We start from the raw sequence: 24,089 nt of genomic DNA on the forward strand, positions 1-24,089 counted from the left end.
ATGGGTCTTCAAGGCTCCATGTTTGTCTTCAATGTCACCTGTTTTCCAATACCCTGAATCATAGGAAACTGCCCCTATGTACCGATCTTTAGTTTGCCTTAACATGTCCGGATCCAACGAAGTATATCCTTTATCTTTTAATTACCCAAAATGGAGCAGACTGCCACGTCCTTGATGTGCTGTCCACCGTTTTCATGCGTGAAAGCCAAAATTCTTGCAAACTGTTTCACATATCCTGAAGTGTGGTAAATATGCTCACTTTATGATAAAAATCTAAAGTTGGATTCGAATGCATATTATCTCCATGTGTCTTGACCTGGTTGAATCTTAATAGCTTCAGTTGATGCCTTGCATACCTTGTAGACATTCCCCTTTCAAAATTCCCGCTTATAGTTCAAAACTGTTTGATTTATGTTGAAATCATCACTTTCAGCAGTTTCGTAGCGCGCTACGAAACTGCTGAGTTATTTAAAACAGCTTGTTTTTAACCTGAGACCTTTATTAAGTGAGTGCTTGATTGCTAAAAACTTCTTTAGACTTTCCAAAGGCCGAATAGGGATTTAGATTTCTTCAGAAAGATAAGATCAAGCAAACTTATCAAAATTTTGAAATGAAATCTTACTTGAAATGAAAACTCATTTAGCAGGTCCTTTAAGCTGGCTTAGCTGTGCCTTCAGATCTTCAATTTGTTTCTTCATAACCTTATTCCCAGCTCTCAGTTGCATATTGATCCTTCTAATGTACTTGGCTTCTTTGATTGCTGGTACTGTCCAGGTGTGAAATTGTGAATGGCCATCAACCACTGAATTCAACTGGGCTTCTACAGTTTCATTCCCTTTCCATAGAGCTTTATAATAGTTTGCGTGTATGACTGCATGTCTTCTAGCAGCTTTCTTCAATTTGGCGATCTCATGCTTAGCTGATTCTAATTGGCTCTTTATGGCTGCTATATTATCTTCTTTAGATGTGATGACTGTTTTGCCTGTGTTTTTCTTTTGCCAACATTGTGACCCTTCCTCTGTTTCCTCTGTTCTTGACAGTGTTTCCTGTACTTTCTGGAATCTCCTTGTCATAGGTCTTCTAGGTTTAAAAACAAACTCTTCAGCTGGCTCATCAAATTTAAGCCTTTTTGAGGCCTTGGCTTTCTTGGTGCTTTCTTTTTTTGACTGTATCAACTCAATTTGGACTGGTAGAGACTGCTCAATGTCAATAGCCTGTAATAAGGCATTTAAAATTCCCTTGGACACTGGACTTTCTTCGACTGCTACAGCTTTACCTTTTTCCTTATTCATCTGGCTTCTTGTCCTTATCCTTGAGACTACTTCAGATGTGCTTGTTTCAGGTACAGTATTTTTACCATGAGTTTTTTCCTTAGTTGATTGCTGAGGTTGATCTTGGATGATGAGTGGCTTCACTTGTTTTCTTACTTGTGAATTTGGAACTCTTTTAGCTCTTTCTTCTGTTTGGAGCTCAGCTATTGTAGAATCTCTAACAGGTAGAGGAGTGAGGCCAGTCTGGCTTTTGAAGCCAACCATAAAAATGAATGAATTCCAATCTCTTTCTATCTTTTGGAGCCCATCTAAAACCAGTAGTTTGATCAAACCATGATGAAACAAAGAGGTTTCACAATCCTCTTTCCTCAGCTGTACCTTATCACACATCTTACTCAAACTATGGAAAAGATAAAAAGGTAAGTCTATGGAGACCTTTCCGGTGAAATGCAAAAGGAGTTTAAAATGGTAAGAGTAAACCTTGTTATATCTTCCTTCACAAGTAAGATATTTCTGTATGCAGGTGAGTAAATGTGCATAATATTCTTTGACATAACTCCTGGGCACTGCCTTACTTAAATCTTCATTTACAAATTCATCCTTCAAAAACTCCTAGCAAGGATTCATGTCAAACTTGAAATTTTTAAACCATTGCTCTTGTCCTCGTGGGATCTCTGTCACAGTAGATATCACTTCTGGCGAAACCTGCAATTCTATCATGGCTACCTTTGAATTCAAGCCTGTGAAGTTAAGTGCAAATTCTTTGGTTACCTGTGCGTGCCCTCCTTGTAACTTTTTGCAAAAATTCCAGCACCCGGCCTTTTTGAATGCTTTCTCCACCTCTTTATTTCTTAGCATTATATCTAAGCCTTCAGGCTCAGTCCTTAGACATTTGCTGGATCTGTGCTCCTTTTTCTCCATTGATTCTTCCAAATCTTCGCAAACAATGACTACCAGCTCCGGTTGGAATTGTGATTCATCTTCTATTTGAATTCAGCCTCGCTTGATTATCTTTGCAGTTGAATTTTAAAATTTGCCGTTTAAAATCTTTCAAGTTGTAATCTTGCAGATTTGTAATTTCATGCAAGACTTACGACCATCATTAAGTTTTATGCACGGTGGTCTTTCTTGGAAATGATGATTCATGCGTATCAACAGATCTAGTGGTGGTGATAGTGGCAATGAGTGGTGAAATGTGATAAGAGGGGTACATGGGCTGACATGAGAGGACACGGCCTATGACTCACCTAACGGATTTGACATGCAAAATGATGCAATTAAGGTGGAGGTAAATATGATGGCTGCTAAGAAATAAAAGATGGCAAAGACTAAGCTGAAGGAAGAAGAGAAACCTTCTACCTCTGCTTCAGAAGACAAGTTTGAAACAATGATGAAAACCATGGAAAAATTGATGGACCAACTAGCTCTTGGGAATGCTTCTGCCCCTCCAGCACAGCAGGAACCTCAATTCAGGAACCCTCAGTACAAAAGACCTCAGAATTAGCAAAGGCCAAGAGACAACAGAAATCAGCAGTCAGATCCTCCAGTGAGACCTCCCTTCCAACAAAATTTGGTAGATGAAGAAGATGAGCCTGAAGTCCCTGAGGAATCAATCCATTGTTTTGATGAAGAAGTGTCAGGGATTTTCTTGACTAAGGAGGAACATGATGAGTCCAATATGATAAAATCAAGAGAAGAGCCTTCATATTTTTTAAAGGGTTATCAGTACGCTATCTTTGAGATGCAAAAGCAGTACAATCTTAGGAATAGAGATGTTCCTATTACAGCAAACAAAGCACAGCCCAAGAAGAATACCTCAAGGACAGTTGAAGATAAAAAGGAAAACTCAAAGGTGGTTGAAGGTAAGGATGATTCTCCCCTTGTCAAAAAGGACGTTCAAATTCTGTCTCCTCCTAAATAAATTGACAAGACTACTTCTGTTTTTAATCTTGAGAATGAGATTGCAAAAATTAAGATATCAGTCCCTTTTAATGAAATTCTCAAGGTAGACAAATACAGAAGCAAAATTGTTGAAATGCTTAGTTCACAACCAGGAGTGGCTGATATCCTAAATGTACAAGAAGATAATCCTGTTATCTGTTTGGGTCCAAGACTTGAGGATGAACAAAATGAAGAGTTTCCCCCTTTCTACATAAGCATTAGCATTCATGATATGACTCTACATAATGCTATGTTAGATTCAGGGGTTTTTCCATGGTTTTCATCATTGTTTCAAACTTGTCTTCTGAAGCAGAGGTAGAAGGTTTCTCTTCTTCCTTCAGCTTAGTCTTTGCCATCTTTGATTTCTTAGCAGCCATCATATTACCTCCACCCTAATTGCATCATTTTGGATGATGAGTGGCTTCACTTGTTTTCTTACTTGTGAATTTGGAACTCTTTTAGCTCTTGCTTCTGTTTGGAGCTCAGCTATTGTAGAATCTCTAATAGGTAGAGGAGTGAGGCCAGTCTGGCTTTTGAAGCCAGCCATAAAAATGAATGAATTCCAATCTCTGTCTATCTTTTGGAGCCCATCTAAAACCAGTAGTTTGATCAAACCATGATGAAACAAAGAGGTTTCACAATCCTCTTTCCTCAGCTGTACCTTATCACACATCTTACTCAAACTACGAAAAAGATAAAAAGGTAAGTCTATGGAGACCTTTCCGGTGAAATGCAAAAGGAGTTTAAAATGGTAAGAGTAAACCTTGTTATATCTTCCTTCACAAGTCAGATATTTCTGTATGTAGGTGAGTAAATGTGCATAATATTCTTTGACATAACTCCTGGGCACTGTCTTACTTAAATCTTCATTTACAAATTCATCCTTCAAAAACTCCTTGCAAGGATTCATGTCAAACTTGAAATTTTTAAACCATTGCTCTTGTCCTCGTGGGATCTCTGTCACAAGAGATATCACTTCTGGCGAAACCTGCAATTCTATCATGGCTACCTTTGAATTCAAGCCTGTGAAGTTAAGTGCAAATTCTTTGGTTACCTGTGTGTGCCCTCCTTGTAACTTTTTGCAAAAATTCCAGCACCCGGCCTTTTTGAATGCTTTCTCCACCTCTTTATTTCTCAGCGTTATATCTAAGCCTTCAGGCTCAGTCCTTAGACATTTTCCGGATCTTTGCTCCTTTTTCTCCATTGATTCTTCCAAATCTTCGCAAACAATGACTACCAGCTCCGGTTGGAATTGTGATTCAGCTTCTATTTGAATTCAGCCTCGTTTGATTATCAGCCTCGCTTGATTATCTTTGCAGTTGAATTTTAAAATTTGCCATTTAAAATCTTTCAAGTTGTAATCTTGCAGATTTGTCATTTCATGCAAGACTTACGACCATCATTAAGTTTTATGCACGGTGGTCTTTCTTGGAAATGATGATTCATGCGTATCAACAGATCTAGTGGTGGTGATAGTGGCAATGAGTGGTGAAATGTGATAAGAGGGGTACATGGGCTGACATGAGAGGACACGGCCTATGACTCACCTAACGGATTTGACATTTCGGGAAAGATTCGCTGCGAAATGTACGAATCCATGATTTCGCAGCGCGGTCAGTTTTAAATTTGAATGATGCGCTGCGAAACTGCCTAATCATGATTGCGCTGCGAAACTGCCTAATCATGATTTCGCTGCGAAATTACAAAAAGACACGGTGGCTGACATAAGATAACAGGTGGCTATAAAACAATGGTAGATGGAGGGGAACCAATGGGAGCTGAGAATAACTTGACTCAAAAACTCTTCAAAACTTCAGGTTCTAAGGGAAGAAACTTAAAACAAAAATAAACTAGCACTGACCTTGTCATCGGGCTAGGATGAAAAATTACATATATCAATTTTAGTTCAAAGTGATAACAGTGGCTCCACTTGGGATAGTGTGCTCCTGTAGTACACTAAGAACTCGTATGTCCAGTGCTTTGTCCAATTTATGAAAACATAGATGGAGTTGACAAGCATCCTTTTCTAGCTTTGTGAGCCTTCACCTCGGGCTTGAGCTTCCTGTTCAGCTTGTCATTTATTTGCAACAAAGAAAGACTAATAAAACAATTATGTACAATGCTGTGAGAAACTTGGCAGAGATTTAATCAATTGTAATGCTTTAGGAACCTGCCATTAACAGGTCCTCCAGCATACGGTGTTCCATCAATCTCTTGTAGAATGTAGGTGTTATTCCCATGGAAAGCAGAAATTTGATATGGCCCTTTCCACAAATTTTCAAATTTACCATGTTTACCTTTCTCTTCAATTCTAGCTTCCCATTTCAAGACTTTATCATGGATCTGGAATGTAACTTTGATCTTTTTGTCAAATGCTCTCTTGATCCTGTTCTGGTTTTGTTGATGACTGTCAAACACCTCATTTCTTTTCTCTTGCAAAGTTATTAGCTGATTGATCCTTCGTTGTATAGCATTTGGTTCCTCTTCTAGTCCTTGAATCAACTTCATTACTGGTACTCCAAGGGATGTTGGAAATATAGCCTTTGCCCCATATACTAGCTCATATGGTGATGTTCCAATGGACCTCTTTGTGAAAATCCGGTCAGCCCACAAAGCATATCTCAATTTCAAATGCCAAGCTTTTTTATTTTCTTGCAGCAGCTTCTTAATGATTCTCACAAGGCTCTTGTTTGATGATTCAGCCAAACCATTTCCCTGTGGATAATAAGCAGTGGAATGTCCAAGGGAGATGTGATACTGATGACAAAAATTAATCATCCTTTTGGACTTGAAAGCTTCAACATTGTCTGTAATGATCTTCATTGGGAAACCAAACCTTGATAATATATTATTTTCTAAGAAAGAAATAATCACTGAATCATTTGCTTGCCTTGTGGGTATTGCTTCTATCCATTTTGTAAAGTAATCGGTGGCTGTGAGAATCCAGCGATGCTGTCCTGATGAAGGAGGATGGATTTCCCCTATAAAGTCTAATCCCCACTGCTGGAAAGGTGCTTCAACATAAATAGGAATCAAGGGCAGTGGCATAAGCTTTCTCTTTCCTTCAAACACTTGACATTCATGACATGTGGCTATCTTTTTATAGATATCTCTAAACATAGTTGGCCAAAAATAGCCAGCTCTCAAGACCTTGTTTGCAGTGGCTTTCCAATAGTGATGTCCTCCACAATCCCCTTTATGAAACTCATCAATTACTTTATCAGCTTCTTCTTCAATGAGGCAGTTTAATAATATTCCTCCTGCATCTTTCCAAAACAAATTTTGGTCATACACAAAATATCTGAGAGATTTCAATTTGGTAAACTGAGCTTTGGATTTTGAAAGGTTATCAGGAGCTCTATTATGCTGCAAAACAAATGCTATATCCTTATACCATTCTGAGATCAAGAATTTCTCATTTATTTGGACCAATTCCTCTTCATTTTCAGAAATTTCTGAGATTTCTGTGCTTAAATTAATATCAATACAGTCCAAATTTGACTGAGTCAACAATTGGGCTAGGCCTTGACCCTTTACCAACTTTGTGGGTTTGATCTCAATGTCATACTCCAACAGTTTTGCTATCCACTTTCCCCTTTTTCCATCTGGATCAGCTTGTGTAAGAATATCTTTTATAACAGCATTTTGGACGTAGGCAACAATGTGAGAGTGCAAAACATAGATTCTGAAATCCTTAATTGCTTTCACCAATGCATAGGCTTGTTTCTCTAAGATATTATATTTCAATTCAGCATTGGCTAATGTCTTGCTAAAGAAAGAAATGGGTTGTTCAGTACCTTGACTTCCTTTTTGCAGTAAAACTCCAGCAATTGTGTCTTCAGAAGCGAATGTGAAGATAAGGAACTCCTTGGTAAAATCTGGGCTGATAAGTACTAGTGCTTGAGTAAGTGCCTTCTTGATCTCTTCAAATGATTTCTTTGCTTCCACTGTCCATTTAAAATCTGCTCCTTTCTTTAACATCTTTGTTATGTTCTTGACAACTTCAGCAAAATTAGGGATGAATCTTCTAACAAAGTTAACTTTCCCAAGAAAGGATTGAATCTCCTTCTTACTCCTTGGTAGATCTAATTTTTGAATTGCATTGACTCTATTAGGATCAATCCTAATTCTTTCTTCAGAAATAATATGACCAAGCAGTTTGCCAGAAGTTAAAGCAAAAATACTTTTGGTTGGGTTTAGAGAAATACCAAACCTCCTACACTTCAGTAGGATCCTTTCAAGGTGCTTTAAGTGGTCTTCTTCCCTTTTTGAAAAAACTGTGATGTCATCAAGATAAACCACCACTGATTTGTCCTTTTCTTCAGCAAAAGCAATATCCATTGCTCTCTGGAAAGTGGCTCCCGCGTTCATGAGGCCAAATGGCATTTTCGCATACATGAATGTTCCCCATGGTGTAGTGAAGGCCGTTTTCTCCTGATCATCTGGGTGAACAAGAATCTGATTGTACCCTGAGAAACCATCAAGCATAGACATCCTTTGTGAACCAACAATGTTCTGCAGAATGAAATCCATTTTGGGGAGGGGGTAATTATCTTTCAATGAAGCTTTGTTTAAGTTTCTGAAGTCTATACAAATTCTGATCTCTCCATTCTTTTTTCTGACTGGTACCAAATTAGCAAGCCAATTTGAGAATCTGATTGGAACAATAATTTTAGCATCAAAGAGATTTTTCACTTCTTTTTCAATCAGTGGCATTAGAAGAGGATTAATTCTTCTTAACTTCTGCTTAAAAGGCTTTTCATTTTGCTTGATAGGAATGGTATGTTGTATGATTGAAGAGTCATATTGTTTCAAGTCAGCATAACTCCATGCAAAAACATCAATGAATTTTTTCATCATCTCAACATATTTAGTCTTCATATCAGCTGAAAGGAATTTTGAAATCTTGACTATCTTAGGCACAACCGAGTCTCCTAAATTGCAGCTTTCTACTTCTTCTTCATTAGCTTGTAGTCTTGGTGCTTTGAACACATCATTTTGATCAAATAATTTCTCAAGGGGAATGAGGCCTTTAGGAATTAAGTTGTTTTGTAATTGTAAGACTTCAGAACTTTCCTTTGACTCTATTAACATATTCTGCTGATCTATCTGATTGTGTTCAAACTCTTCTTTTAATTCAATGAAGTTCCTTATATGCTGATCATCCTCAAAAACTTGCCAATTTGTGATATTATCTGGTATGACTGGTCTATGGCGAACCTCCACTTCATAATTTTCAGAAGAGTGTTTAGGAATGATAAAGAGACTGGCAGAAACAGCAAGAGAATCTACAATAGAGTTTTGATCTCTAGTTTTGATGCTAAAAGAATAGGATTGAAATTTTTCCAACATTTCCAACACTAAGTTTCTGTATGCTCTCATCCTTGCATCCTTAGTTTGATATGCACCTTCTACTTGTTTAATTACCAATTCAGAATCTCCACAAACATCAATGTTTTTAGCTTTCAATTTTATCAAGGCTTCCAAACCTAAAATCAGAGATTCGTACTCAGCCATATTGTTGGTACAATCAAAGTTTAGTTTGTATGAGAGAAACTTACTTTCTTCAGTTGGACTAGTGATCCAAATCCCAGCTCCTGCCCCTTCTTTTCCTGCTGATCCATCAAAGTATAATGACCAGCAGCCCATGATGTCTCTTTCATCTCCTTGCTGACTTTCTTGACACTGATTTTCCGCAGGTTCATCATGTGATTCTCTACCAACTGATTCATTGAAAAGGATAGCTGATCCAAGACCAGTATCACATGAATAAATAGGAAAATTCTGAGGCTTGTCTTTGCTGCTTACCATGTAGGCCATCCTTGTCTCGCGATACAACCTCCTTTGTTCACCAAACACTGGGATGGTAGCATATGTAAGATCCATCTACATTGTGCCCTTGATTTTTGCTGCCCATGACCTTGAAAGAAGCATTCCAAACTTCGGTGGAATGTCTGCAACAACAATGTCCATAACAATTGTTTTTGCTGGAATTTGTGTGAGCCCCACAACAACATCTTTTATCAAACCAATGCATTGGACTCTTTTTGAATCAAAGGAAAATAAATCATTATATGGCCTAGTTACCTCTAACCCCAGTCTTTCCATGATTACCTTAGGCATGAGATTATGTGATGCCCCCGAATCTAACATAGCATTATGTAGAGTCATATCATGAATGCTAATGCTTATGTAGAAAGGGGGAAACTCGTCATTTTGTTCATCCTCAAGTCTTGGACCCAAACAGATAACATGATTATCTTCTTGTACATTTAGGATATCAGCCACTCCTGGTTGTGAATTAAGCATTTCAACAATTTTGCTTCTGTATTTGTCTACCTTGAGAATTTCATTAAAAGGGACTGATATCTTAATTTTTGCAATCTCATTCTCAAGATTAAAAACAGAAGTAGTCTTGTCAATTTCTTTAGGAGGAGACAGAATTTGAACGTCCTTTTTGACAAGGGGAGAATCATCCTTACCTTCAACCACCTTTGATTTTTCCTTTTTATCTTCAACTGTCCTTGAGGTATTCTTCTTGGGCTGTGCTTTGTTTGCTGTAATAGGAACATCTCTATTCCTAAGATTGTACTGCTTTTGCATCTCAAAGATAGCGTGCTGATAGCCCTTTAAAAAATCTGAAGGCTCTTCTCCTGATTTTATCATACTGGACTCATCATGTTCCTCCTTAGTCAAGAAAATCCCTGACACTTCTTCATCAAAACAATGGATTGATTCCTCAGGGACTTCAGGCTCATCTTCTTCATCTACCAAATTTTGTTGGAAGGGAGGTCTCACTGGAGGATCTAACTGCTGATTTCTGTTGTCTCTTGGCCTTTGCTGATTCTGAGGTCTTCTTTACTGAGGGTTCCTGAATTGAGGTTCCTGTTGTGCTGGAGGGGCAGAAGCATTCCCAAGAGCTAGTCGGTCCATCAATTTTTCCATGGTTTTCATCATTGTTTCAAACTTGTCTTCTGAAGCAGAGGTATAAGGTTTCTCTTCTTCCTTCAGCTTAGTCTTTGCCATCTTTGATTTCTTAGCAGCCATCATATTTACCTCCACCTTAATTGCATCATTTTGCATGTCAGCAAGAGAGGCAGACTCCCTTTCTCTGAGTAAAAGAGAGAAATCTGAATCAAATGATTCAGTATATCTCAACTGTGCCAGAGCTCCAGGAGGTTTCAAATGAGCTAGAATAGAATTGTATATTTTATTAAACCTCTTAGAGAAGTTTTGGACAGTTTCCTCTGGAGCTCTTCTAAGATTGTTATATTCAGTAAGGGCTTGGACAGGGTTGGTTATGTTTCCCCATTTCCTTAGAAAGCTATCTTCAAATTCTACCCAACTATGAATGCTTCCGGCTCCAAGGGCTTTAAACCATTTTCTGACTTCCCCAATGAAAGTTTGAGCAAACAATCTAAGTTTTACATCTTCATCATCCACTTCTTCCCTGTCAACAAAATCATTGAACCTATCCACATGTTCCTCTGCTGTAATATCTTCATCTCCTCCCCATGTTGGAATTCTGGCAACATATTTCCTAGGAAGATCATGTAAAACAGCAGGGAGAGCTAGTGGAGCATACCTAGCAGGTATAGCCATAATGAATGGAGGAGTAGTGATAACAGGTATTGTATGACCGGTGGGACCAGAACTAGTGTGAGAGAGTGTCTGAGGACTATTTGGGCTAGCAGAGGCAGAGGATAAAGTATTAGTACGAAAAGGACTATTTGGACTTTGCAAACCACTGACAAAGGAACTCCAATTTGGGAGGGGTAAACCAGTTTTGGACTTGAGCAGAACTTCAAAAGGATCAAGCTCTTTGAGTTGATTCAAATCTTCTTCTTCTAACAGTAATTCTGAAGTAACAACCTCCCAAAACTCTTCCTTATCTTTTTGTGACACTAAGGATGAAGTATCAATGCCTCTTTTTTGTAAATCTAAAATAATTCCAATAAGTTCTTCTTCGTTCTCAGACCTCAACAATACCTCATGAATTTTATCATCTACAATTTTATCTTCAGGACTTCTAGAAAATTCAGGGAACAAAGATTTCGAAAAAGATGAAGTACCTGGTATATCAGGAAATCTTTGCCTGCTCCTTGAGATGGTGTTTGGATTATCCACAGGAGTAGGTGGATATGGGTCAGGATTACTCCTTGTATATCTTCCTCTCAAAGCCACCTTTTTAACTTTAAGATTGTATGGAGTCACCAAGTTAGAATGCAGCCTCGAAAACCTTCTGAGCTCCTGCTACCTTCAGAAGTTCAGCTTCATGATTTCGGGAATGAATAATCTTCAGACTCCCGGCAGACGCACCAAAATGTTATCTCAAAATCATGCCCTGGAAGGCTGCAGACCAGGAAGACTTCAAGTAACTCTTTCAAACCAACTTTTGGCTGAGGCTTAGCCTCCTCAACCTGAGAGGGCTCTCTCAAAGGTTAATGATTTTGATAAAGATTAGATGGCTAACTCTATGAAACAAGTGAAAAATATGAATGGTTGAACATGATCAGTAAACATCCATCGGGCTTATGGAGTCAACAACACCTCAATATAACAATGAACTCAACCTTACATAGAAGTCAGGGCATTCAGCATTTAAACATTGAGAACATAAACTCATATGGGACCACACAGTTTATAAATGTATAGAGGAATTCAGAGCACATTCAGTGAATTCTGAGTGATTATACATCCATACCACTGTAAAAATTAAGAAAAGGACAACATTACATATTCTGAACATAAAAAATCCTTCATGAATCCTGAGAAGTAAAGTTCAGCATGTATATTACTGAAAATGAGTTTTACATAAGCCAAATACCAGTTTTTTTTCATAAAATTTTCCAACCCTGATTACATTGTTGTTTCAGCTATATATAGAGCTCTTATTCTAACTGATCAAGATTCCTCCTCCAGCATGAGGGGAATTCAAAAACTACTTCTATTACTGACACCTATTTAGCTTTTAACTGCCTATTAAATGTAACAAACTTCCACTAGACCTTCTAGATATCTAAATCAAGTAGGACTCTAATTCCATAACAGTCTTGGTCTACAATCATCCTCGTTCTTTGACATCTGGTCCCCTTCTAGTTTGGCTGTGATGGGTCTTCAAGGCTCCATGTTTGTCTTCAATGTCACCTGTTTTCCAATACCCTGAATCATAGGAAACTGCCCCTGTGTACCGGTCTTTAGTTTGCCTTAACATGTCCGGATCCAACGAAGTATATCCTTTATCTTTTAATTACCCAAAATGGAGCAGACTGCCACGTCCTTGATGTTCTGTCCACCGTTTTCATGCGTGAAAGCCAAAATTCTTGCAAACTATTTCACATATCCTGAAGTGTGGTAAATATGCTCACTTTATGATAAAAATATAAAGTTGGATTCGAATGCATATTATCTCCACGTGTCTTGACCTGGTTGAATCTTAATAGCTTCAGTTGATGCCTTGCATACCTTGTAGACATTCCCCTTTCAAAATTCCCTCTTATAGTTCAAAACTGTTTCATTTATGTTGAAATCATCACTTTCAGCAGTTTCGTAGTGCGCTACGACACTGCTGAGTTATTTAAAACAACTTGTTTTTAACCTGAGACCTTTATTAAGCGAGTGCTTGATTGCCAAAAACTTCTTTAGACTTTCCAAAGGCCGAATAGGGATTTAGATTTCTTCAGAAAGATAAGATCAAGCAAACTTATCAAAATTTTGAAATGAAATCTTACTTGAAATGAAAACTCATTTAGCAGGTCGTTTAAGCTGGCTTAGCTGTGCCTTCAGATCTTCAATTTGTTTCTTCATAACCTTATTCCCAACTCTCAGTTGCATATTGATCCTTCTGATGTACTTGGCTTCTTTGATTGCTGGTACTGTCCAGGTGTGAAATTGTGAATGGCCATCAACCACTAAATTCAACTGGGCTTCTACAGTTTCATTCCCTTTCCATAGAGCTTTATAATAGTTTGCGTGTATGACTGCATGTCTTCTAGCAGCTTTCTTCAATTTGGCGATCTCATGCTTAGCTGATTCTAATTGGCTCTTTATGGCTGCTATATTATCTTCTTTAGATGTGATGACTGTTTTGCCTGTGTTTTTCTTTTGCCAACATTGTGACCCTTCCTCTGTTTCCTCTGTTCTTGACAGTGTTTCCTGTACTTGCTGGAATATCCTTGTCATAGGTCTTCTAGGTTTAAAAACAAACTCTTCAGCTGGCTCATCAAATTTAAGCCTTTTTGAGGCCTTGGCTTTCTTGGTGCTTTCTTGTTTTGACTGTATCAACTCAATTTGGACTGGTAGAGACTGCTCAATGTCAATAGCCTGTAATAAGGCATTTAAACTTCCCTTGGACACTGGACTTTCTTCGACTACTACAACTTTACCTTTTTCCTTATTCATCTGGCTTCTTGTCCTTATCCTTGAGACCACTTTAGATGTGCTTGTTTCAGGTACAGTCTTTTTACCATGAGCTTTTTCCTTAGTTGATTGCTGAGGTTGATCTTGGATGATGAGTGGCTTCACTTGTTTTCTTACTTGTGAATTTGGAACTCTTTTAGCTCTTGCTTCTGTTTGGAGCTCATCTATTGTAGAATCTCTAACAGGTAGAGGAGTGAGGCCAGTCTGGCTTTTGAAGCCAGCCATAAAAATGAATGAATTCCAATCTCTGTCTATCTTTTGGAGCCCATCTAAAACCAGTAGTTTGATCAAACCATGATGAAACAAAGAGGTTTCACAATCCTCTTTCCTCAGTTGTACCTTATCACACATCTTACTCAAACTACGGAAAAGATAAAAAGGTAAGTCTATGGAGACCTTTCTGGTGAAATGCAAAAGGAGTTTAAAATGGTAAGAGTAAACCTTGTTATATCTTCCTTCACAAGTCAGATATTTCTGTATGCAGGGGAGTAAATGTGCATAATATTCTTTGACATAACTCCTGGGCACTGCCTTACTTAAATCTTCATTTACAAATTCATCCTTCAAAAACTCCTTGCAAGGATTCATGTCAAACTTGAAATTTTTAAACCATTGCTCTTGTCCTCGTGGGATCTCTGTCACAGTAGATATCACTTCTGGCGAAACCTGCAATTCTATCATGGCTACCTTTGAATTCAAGCCTGTGAAGTTAAGTGCAAATTCTTTGGTTACCTGTGCGTGCCCTCCTTGTAACTTTTTGCAAAAATTCCAGCACCCGGCCTTTTTGAATGCTTTCTCCACCTCTTTATTTCTCAGCGTTATATCTAAGCCTTCAGGCTCAGTCCTTAGACATTTGCCGGATCTGTGCTCCTTTTTCTCCATTGATTCTTCCAAATCTTCGCAAACAATGACTACCAGCTCCGGTTGGAATTGTGATTCAGCTTCTATTTGAATTCAGCCTCGCTTGATTATCTTTGCAGTTGAATTTTAAAATTTGCCGTTTAAAATCTTTCAAGTTGTAATCTTGCAGATTTGTCATTTCATGCAAGACTTACGACCATCATTAAGTTTTATGCACGGTGGTCTTTCTTGGAAATGATGATTCATGCGTATCAACAGATCTAGTGGTGGTGATAGTGGCAATGAGTGGTGAAATGTGATAAGAGGGGTACATGGGCTGACATGAGAGGACACGGCCTATGACTCACCTAACGGATTTGACATTTCGGGAAAGATTCGCTGCGAAATGTACGAATCCATGATTTCGCAGCGCGGTCAGTTTTAAATTTGAATGATGCGCTGCGAAATTGCCTAATCATGATTGCGCTGCGAAACTGCCTAATCATGATTTCGCTGCGAAATTACAAAAAGACACGGTGGCTGACATAAGATAACAGGTGGCTATAAAACAATGGTAGATGGAGGGGACCAATGGGAGCTGAGAATAACTTGACTCAAAAACTCTTCAAAACTTCAGGTTCTAAGAGAAGAAACTTAAAACAAAAATAAACTAGCACTGACCTTGTCATCGGGCTAGGATGAAAAGTTACATATATCAATTTTAGTTCAAAGTGATAACAGCTCTGATACCATGTTAATTTTTACATTCTTTTATGATGTTACAATCAATTTAGCCCATTTCTTATCTTCAATTAGCAATCTTTCAAAACAATTTAATCTTCCAATGATTAATAACAATTGTAGATAGCACAGTAAATGCAATAAACAATAGGAGACAATGAGAGACACCAAGATTAGTCAAATACCATGGAAAAACCCACAACAGGGAAACCCTTTTAGATTCTTCTTCTTATTATATTGTCACAAAATGTTCAGTAGAGAGAGAGTACAAGTTCTAATTCACCAATAAAAATACTATCCAACAAAACTAGTCTAACAATATCCAAGAGATGAGCCCAGTAGACAAATAAGATCAAATTCAAAATTTCTGAAGTGTGCAATCGACAGTCAACATAATTTAGGTCAAGATTACAACCACACGAATCCAGTGACAGTGAGTGCAGTTGAATCTCTCCAGCCGCGGGGAGCACCCTATCAAGCGAGTGGCTACAACCGAGCTTTTCACAAACTAAGCCTGCAGCTCCAAACAAAAAAAAATCACATGTGCAAGCTTGAACCCTGCAATTTTGGACTTGTAAAAACCAATTTCATGAACCATTCTTGAACCAATCCAAAGAAGAGAGAAGAAGAATATTATTATTGATGATGTCCAAATAAGGTTAACTTGACTTGTATTTATATGCTTCTCAGGGTGGCAATTTTTTCTTTAAAGTCGACCTGTACTTTTGTGCACATATGGATTTTCTCTTTAAAAATACAATTTTCTTCAATGACATTAAATTCTTGCAAGGGCTAGGAGGGGTCTTTCTTGATGAGGAAGGTTATCCAAAGGAGGGAATTTGTCCCTGAGCTGCCCAATTAACAATCTTTGGCCTTTTTTTTATATGCTGGACAAATTCATTGTCCATGAAACTATAGACATATATAGGATTAACTTTGCACGTTCCAAATATATAATTTAAAATAATAATAGTGTTATTATTTTTAATATATTTTGTCTTCAGAATCTTAAAATGCATCCCTCTTATTTCCTCCTTACCTTTTTTTCCTAGGCATTAATACCCATACTCCTTTCAAAAAAATGTTTGAAAATTTGAGACCCTTTTAGGTAGTGCTAACTCAAAGCCTTGTAATTTCAAGAATATAATGGCTTTCATAGTTGTGCACAAGGACAATCGTTCCCAACAATTCCAAGATTTTTTGTAGTGAAATTCCACATTTAGGTACTCAAAGTTAACACTAATGGAAACATATGCATTATATTTTCCATTATTTGTTGTGATGCACTATGCATTTGAGGTTTTTTAACCATTCATTGTGATGTATCATATTCATTGAGTGAGGGTTAAAATATCGCTGTAAAAAAAACTAATAATTTACATAATTATATACACATTTATATAAATATAAATTAAGCTAATTCATTTTAGTACATAGATAATTCATTTCAGTACATTTCATCTTTTTACACCATATTTGAATTTATGTTGAAAGTATCTATAATCATTCTTCCAATTAAAAATTATTATTTTTCTAAATTTACATTAAAATGGAAATCATAAAACTATCATTACTTTAAATTCATCCACATACCAAAAGTAAAAAAATAAAAAATTAACTTTAAAAATTAACTCATTAACATATTTATTTATCGCTTTATTTATATTTTTCTGTCACCAACAACATAATATAGATATAATATTATGTTTATAAATAAAAAAAATGTTAAAATATTAAGAATATTAAAATTAATTTTAAGAAATTAGATATTTTACCTCGCATTACCTTCTACCCTTTGATCGATTTCAATACCTTGTGTTTTACAAAGCATGAACATCGGAGCCCAACAATGAATGCTGATGTTAATCAAACATATATCAACACGTTAAAATTAACACGCAAAAGTCGTGCAGCACACTCCAAACTGAAATATCAAATAACTATGAATCCACATTGTCTTCCACGTTGACGTGAAGGACTACTGTACGCGCCTTGGCCCCACCTGTCGAGTAAAGGATGATTGGAGTGTTTTTTAATAATGTAAAATAAGAAATATTGATTTATTCTTAAAAGGTTTGGGAAGTTCTTTTAAGCAATTTTATTCATAATCATAAGGTTTTGGAAGTGGACTTGTTAATCAAAATTTTTTTAGATAGTTTAATTATTTACGGTTAGGTGAGGTGAATTTGTTATCATGTATCAATAAATTATTAGTAATTTGATTGTCTTTTTATTAAGGTTGTGACACTTAAATCGTGCACTTAATATAACTAAGATATGATCACATTCACATCAAAGAATTCTTCATATTTTGCATAAGAGGTAAGTGCACGTTGCATATTACACTTGTTATTATGATTATTTAATTTAATGTTTCATTTTGTGGGTACCATAACATCTCCCCATAATTGTGAGTAAAATGAATTTTAATTTATAATTATTATTCATATTTTATATAATTTCATATTTCTACACATATAATATTATTTATTTAATTATATGCTTATTAATTAAATTTAGTTATTTTTATATGTTTATTAATTATGTTTTCTTAATGATGATAGTTAGGAATATGAATCATTATTATTTATATTTATTTCAATGTGATATGCATATTATGATTCTTTTATTAAGAAAATTGTTTGTAATTTTATAAAAAACAAAATTACTAGATAACATTTTTTTGTTGATTTCAATTTTTTTTGCCTCAAGATGACTTCATACAAAACCAGATATCACTATTTAAAGTGAGTCTCATCGTAATCTAGTACAATGGAAACTAGTTGTACGGTGTGTTTGGTTACATATGAGTCCCAAATACGCCTTCATTGCAGTTGGATGCTTCCTACAAGGAGATATACAAACAAATGAGTAGTGTTAGTGATCAAACATGGAATACCAAAGCATTGAATTGAATGGAAATAATGCATAAACGAAACTAAAATAAATAACATAAAACAAGCTTATGAAGCAAAATAAATCAACAAAGGAGTAGGAAAAGGGTCCTCTTTATTAATTGTTAGTAGTGGAAGAGTTACAAATAAGTATCAAAGACACTTGAAGACAGTTGCTTGAGAAATAGTGCTCAATAGCTCTCAACACAGATTTTCTCTTGTCAATCTCTTTTCAAAGCTCTTGCTCTCTTAAAGAAGCATAGACAACTCTCTACAATGATGGAATTCTTCTCAAATTGGTATGCTAGATTGCTTTGGAGCAATTTTGTCTGCATAACAATGTACAACTTCTTCTTCTTTTTAGCTCTCCATGCTCTTGCGTTTATAGAAATTTTGAGCACTCCTTCCTTCCTTTGGCTCATCAATGAGGTTGTTTGTCTCTTAAATGAGATGAGAGCTACCATCCTCTTTCCATTTAGGGTCCTTGGGGCTCAAGGCTCAAATGGTCAGGCCATCATGTCAAAGGATTGAGTGTTTTTCAAGCAAGTTTTCGTTCGAGGTATTGACTAGGCTTCTAGTGACCCTTGCAACTATAGAAGGAAAAATCACAATGTAGTGAATTTTTGTCTTTGGAGCACCCGCGAGGGTTGATTTTTAAATTATCCTTAGGAAAATCTTTTTATTTTTTCCTCTCATAATGTTTACAGCTGAAAATGTATCCTCTATACATGCTTCTCACTAACTTTGAGTGTCTTCTATTGCGTATATACAAGTGTACCATTTTCTCATAATAATAGTTGCCCCTTAATGCATTAGGTTAAGAAAAAGTGTATAGATGAAATACATCATATTTTTTTGTTCTAAAGTTGAGTCTTACCTACTTCTTGAGAGAGAGAGACCTATTGCGCAGATGATTAGGGAAAATATCCTTGGCTACGAACTGAAAGAAAACCATGCTCTGAAGAAACACTGATACAAAAGTGTATATATGAGGCGGGCACATCCCATGCTTGTTATGATGACTATGATTGAAATATTACAAACATACAGGAAAGATATTGTCAAGTCAACGTTGAAGTGGTTGACATCTTGCTGACTATAGAAGATAATTTATTTTGCCTTAAGGGGTGTCTCTAACAAATACATTGAACTAGTTACCCCCACACATCAGATACAAAGCACTACTAAAATATGTGTGGTCGGATGCATGGGCCTTCGACTAAATGAGAGAATTACAATGGTCATAAAGTACGATGCACTCTTGACATGAAAACATATGTCAGTTTCGAACGTTAGGGAGATCAGTGACATCAATGGGCAATAATGGTTCCCACTGTGCTACCTAAGATTGCCCCAAAAAGGTGGGGAGCAATAAAGGTAATGCTTTGATTCTAAAATATGGGTGTCGATGTAAACATAAAAGAAACACTCACTGCCTAAAAGATGATTTCGACAAATTTATATGAAACTGAGGAAGAAGATTTAGTAAGGTGGGCTAATAGGCATGATAATAATAGTTGACCATATAGGAGGGATATAGAAACCGCCTAAGGTTGGATCTATAATGCAAGTGGCAGCAATCAAAAGAAGAGTGTTGAGGTGTATGCCCTTGGAGTTTGTATGACATCCAAGGGAGGTATATATATGTTTTGATGTCATGGTAGATGTATGAGAAAATGGTGATAATGGTGTGGGTATGAGATGGTTAAATAACAACTTCCAGCCAAGGGTGAATAAGGACTACTGCTAGGTAACTGAGAAAAAATAAAAATAAAAATAAAAAAAAAAAATAAAAAAATAAAAATAATAAAAATAATAAAAATAAAAATAAAATATGGGTGAAAATCATTTTCCATAAAAAATATTTGTACACTTGACAAAATAAATTTAAAATGTTTTTGGGTGTACAAACATGGAGACGGATGCCCCAAGAATACGACGACCTATGTAATTATGGAGGTGGGTTTCTACAGAAGATGGGGGGCCATTAGTTGGTCTCAGTGTGAGGTGGATGAAAATGGGTGTGATAACGTAGATGGTCTATTGCAATATGGGTGAATGAAAGGACATGTGCAGAATGTGGTGGTGCATTCATCATGATCCAAAAGTAATGGTGGCCTAGGAGGAGGTTGGTAAGAAAAAATCGAAGAAGAGAGAAATGAGGTTGATCTTCAAATCATATGAATAAAATGGCTCTTGGGCCTAAAATGGTGGTCACGGATACCAATAGTGTTAGGGGAACAACAAATTGGGGTAATCCATGTGGTTGAAGCTCTATCTACCAATGTGAACATAAACTATGTGTGCATGGAGGGTGACAGAAAACGTGGCCGAGATGGTGAACCTTATGGTTAATTTCATAGAAATGATGTCAGGATATACATAGTTTCTAAGGAAACCTACCATGTGCAGTGAAGAATGATACCTTAACTATCGATTGGTGTCAGGGGTCTAAGTTCATTGTGGAAGTTTCCAATAACCTTTAACTCTGAAGTCAATACCCCAAGTGAAAACATCTTTATATAAAAACATTTATACTAGAAATACTGAAAAAGATTTATCAAAAAACATAGAAATACATACCTGATGGGTACTTTGAAATGTGAAATGGGCCCGAAAATGAAAACTTTTGATGAATTGAAAGGAGTGTACCATGATGTAGATTAAGATACCCTAATCTCAACACCATTGATGACTCTGTGAAAGGAACTTGTGGGCTCCTATACAGGTCTCTAGAAGAATGGCGTAAATGGTGAATATAAAGGTCATGGGGCCAACATTGCCACATCATTTGTACTTGTTGATGTGGAGTTTTGCATGGAGCCAAACATTCATTTCTTGTTGTTGCGGCTAGCTAGAGTACCCTATATTTGAGTGAGGAGAGTCAGGTTATTGTTATAGACAATTTTGTGCCTTACAGCAACAAGCATGAATTGTCAATAATCCAAGGGATCCAAAGTTCCCTAAACATGATGTTCCTACCCCTAGAGGAACAAGGTCAGCAAACCAACAGCTCTCAGATCAGTTCTCCACCTGAAAACACTCAAAAACAAGCAATCCTGAAATCAAAGCAGGTGCTCCACTAGTTTTCTGCGCTGAAACTCAGTTGCTCCATGGTGTACCTGCGTTGCAAAGAAAGTGGGACAAAGGCCACCTGCGCTGAGCGAAAAGGGACAAGTGGCACAGTGAGTCATTGCTTTGGAATCTTCCAAAAATGACACTTGGATCAGGTATTTCGCCTTGTGATGAGTCAAAGGCTCTGTTTCTCCAAGTGGAAGCAAAGTTCTCCAAGTGGACTCAAGAACTGAAGATCAACTAAAGATTAACTGAAGAGAGAGAGGACACAAGGCAGCTACACATCAGTTGCAAGCTGACTCATCCTTTCTCAATTCATCTATATATTGAGCTCTCTCCTATGAGCTCAGGAGGCTGGAATTTTGTGCAAAGTAATGATATGCTGTTGGTTTCACTATTGGGTTATTGGGTGATTGTTTGAGAGAGGTGAAGAAGAGCAATTCTTTCTGCTGGGAGATGTTGCTGGGTTGGAGCCTTCAATGGTTGTAATACTCTCAGAACCTTTATTTCTTCATTAATAAAAGCTATTGAGGTTCTTCTATGTGCTCTTGTTTCAATTATGTATTGTGATGATTGCATGTTTGGTTTACACTAATCCATGAACCAGTTATGATTGCATGCCTCTTGTAGTTTCCTTCTTTGTTATTTTGCAGGATCTCATCGTAGCTGGGCGAGCAGAAGAACAAAGAGCTAGGAGCAAGCGGCCAAAGAGAAGAGTTTGGATTCGACATTAAGCGCAAGGCAACGGTTAGTGCTTTCTCCATTCTCTTTTGCTTTCATAAAGAAGTAAACCTTAAGTAGTTTGTTTTACAGTTGTTGCTAAGGAACTGTCACCCTTAGAGTGGGATAGGGTCATCCGAGTCGGATACTTTTCCCTACAACAAACTGGCGACTCCGCTGGGGATCGTATCCGTTTGATTGTGTTTGTAGTATTTTGCTATTCATTTCCTGAACAAAAGAGTACCAAATCGAAAAGCTTTTGACTATATCAAAAGCGAAGTAGAGGGCAGCTACTCTTGCTCATTTTCTGAGTAAATTCATGATTTGAAGAGCTGATCTGCAAGGATCCTTGTAAGCTCTTAGTGATAGCTTTGCACCTTCTTAATCATCCCTTTGAGTGTGCTTGACTGATTGCTTCTGATTTGAGCAAAAACCGTGCATTTTTGAGAAAATTATGACCCGGAAACTGTGAAAACGCAATTCTCGTTTTCCAAAGCAGGTAGTACACAGGCTACCTGCTTTGCAACGCAGGTCCCGAAGGGGCTACCTGCGCTGAGAGCCAGTTTGGCTGTGCAGAGCCTGCGTTGGCCCAAATTTGCCTAGTGCATTTGGGGTTTCCTCCTTTCTCTTGCCTGTTTTCACTTAGTTTTGCTGCTAGGTGTCAGTCTTGTGCCTGTTTTGAAACCAATATTACTTGCCATCATTCTGCCTCTGTTATATAACGAAATTGTACTTGTTCTTTGTATTTCTTACTCATTTACAATTTCCCATAACGAAGAGTAAACTAGTCTTGCTTTTGGCCTCTTAGATCTGAACCTGTGTTAGGCATTTTGCTGGTCTAAAGAGTTAGCTTGTTTGCTGTCCATAGCTGATTAGTCATTTTACTTTCGTTAGTATGGTTTGATTTCATGTATTTCCAGTGATTAAGCAAGTGAATCTTAAGGTGTCTTTTGATTTTGGAAAAACTTGTTTGCTTTCGCTTTAAATCGAAATCAAAGTTATATAACCACTTTCTTTTTTGTAATCCATCCACATTAAGAAAGGGAAAAGAAAATACATGCATTGTGCATTTTGCATTTGAAAAAGTTTGCATGATGATTTAGGAGAAAGTGCATTAGTTTGTGCTGTATGAACTGTGTGAAAAGAATTTTCCTTTCTTCTCCCTCAGTAGTTAAGATTTTCATCAGTCAAAAAGATTTGAAAAAGCTTGCTTCTCATCTTAGGCTGCATTTAGGAATTTGTCATATACATCTCGTGGTGAACCTTGAAAGGCAAACTTTAAAAAGATCAACTTAAAATATACTGAATGAACCTAACAACGCATTTGAAACATAACGCAAACATCTAGAGGTCTAGGTAGAGACGTGTTCCAGCGTCGTTAAACATAGTGACTGTCGATCTCTACGAAGGTGGGTGATTCCTCCTGAGAGTCGGTGGCACTAATACGGACTTGTGCTCCCACGTACCGTCGCGTATATATTGGGAGACCCCTATAGGCAATTATCCTTTATCCATAGGAAGCCGTGTCGGCCGCCCTACTGATCGCGATGCAGTGAACACAGCATTCACGAAGATCGACCACTCGTACCGTAAAACGTATTCTGTGGTTTCGCGAAAGGTTTGGCACACCCTCTGCCTAGATCTCCAGAGCAGTTTCTTTTGGCCTTTTTCAAACTCTATAACTGAAAAGGTCCAACCGAGCATTTGTCACTTCGGGCTCGTTAATACATCGAAGGAGACTAGAGTCATCTTTAGCTTTTTCTCGACTCTTAAAACATGAAAAAGCAAAGTTATGTTTAAAAGCGTCTAATAAAATTCATTCAAATCGGAATCACAAATTTTCCCCTTTATATTTTAGTTGATCGAGTAATCCGCAATCGTGGAAGAAAGTCAATTGAATATCCGTCGTTCTCGGAGGCTTGCGAGTCAACCGTCTTTGTCTCCTGAATCGAAAACAATCCGGACAAAGCGAGCTCGTCGAACCAGTTCAAAATCTCCTTTAAAAGTTAGAACAAGTGTTCCAACAACATCTGAGATTCTGGTCACTCCAAACATTTCCGGAAACCCTGCCTCTACAGAAGAAGTTCGATCGCCACAGAGGGACAGTAATATTGATCCTAGTCTGGGGGCAAATACTTGTATGACTGAACCAGTTCCATTTGTAACCGGTCCAGAAAGTTTTGTTCCT

The sequence above is a fragment of the Pinus tabuliformis genome, chromosome 5_2 (assembly GCF_031772625.1).
Source record: "Pinus tabuliformis cultivar Carrire ecotype Pingquan chromosome 5_2, CPIR1, whole genome shotgun sequence".
Lineage (NCBI taxonomy): Eukaryota > Viridiplantae > Streptophyta > Pinopsida > Pinales > Pinaceae > Pinus > Pinus tabuliformis.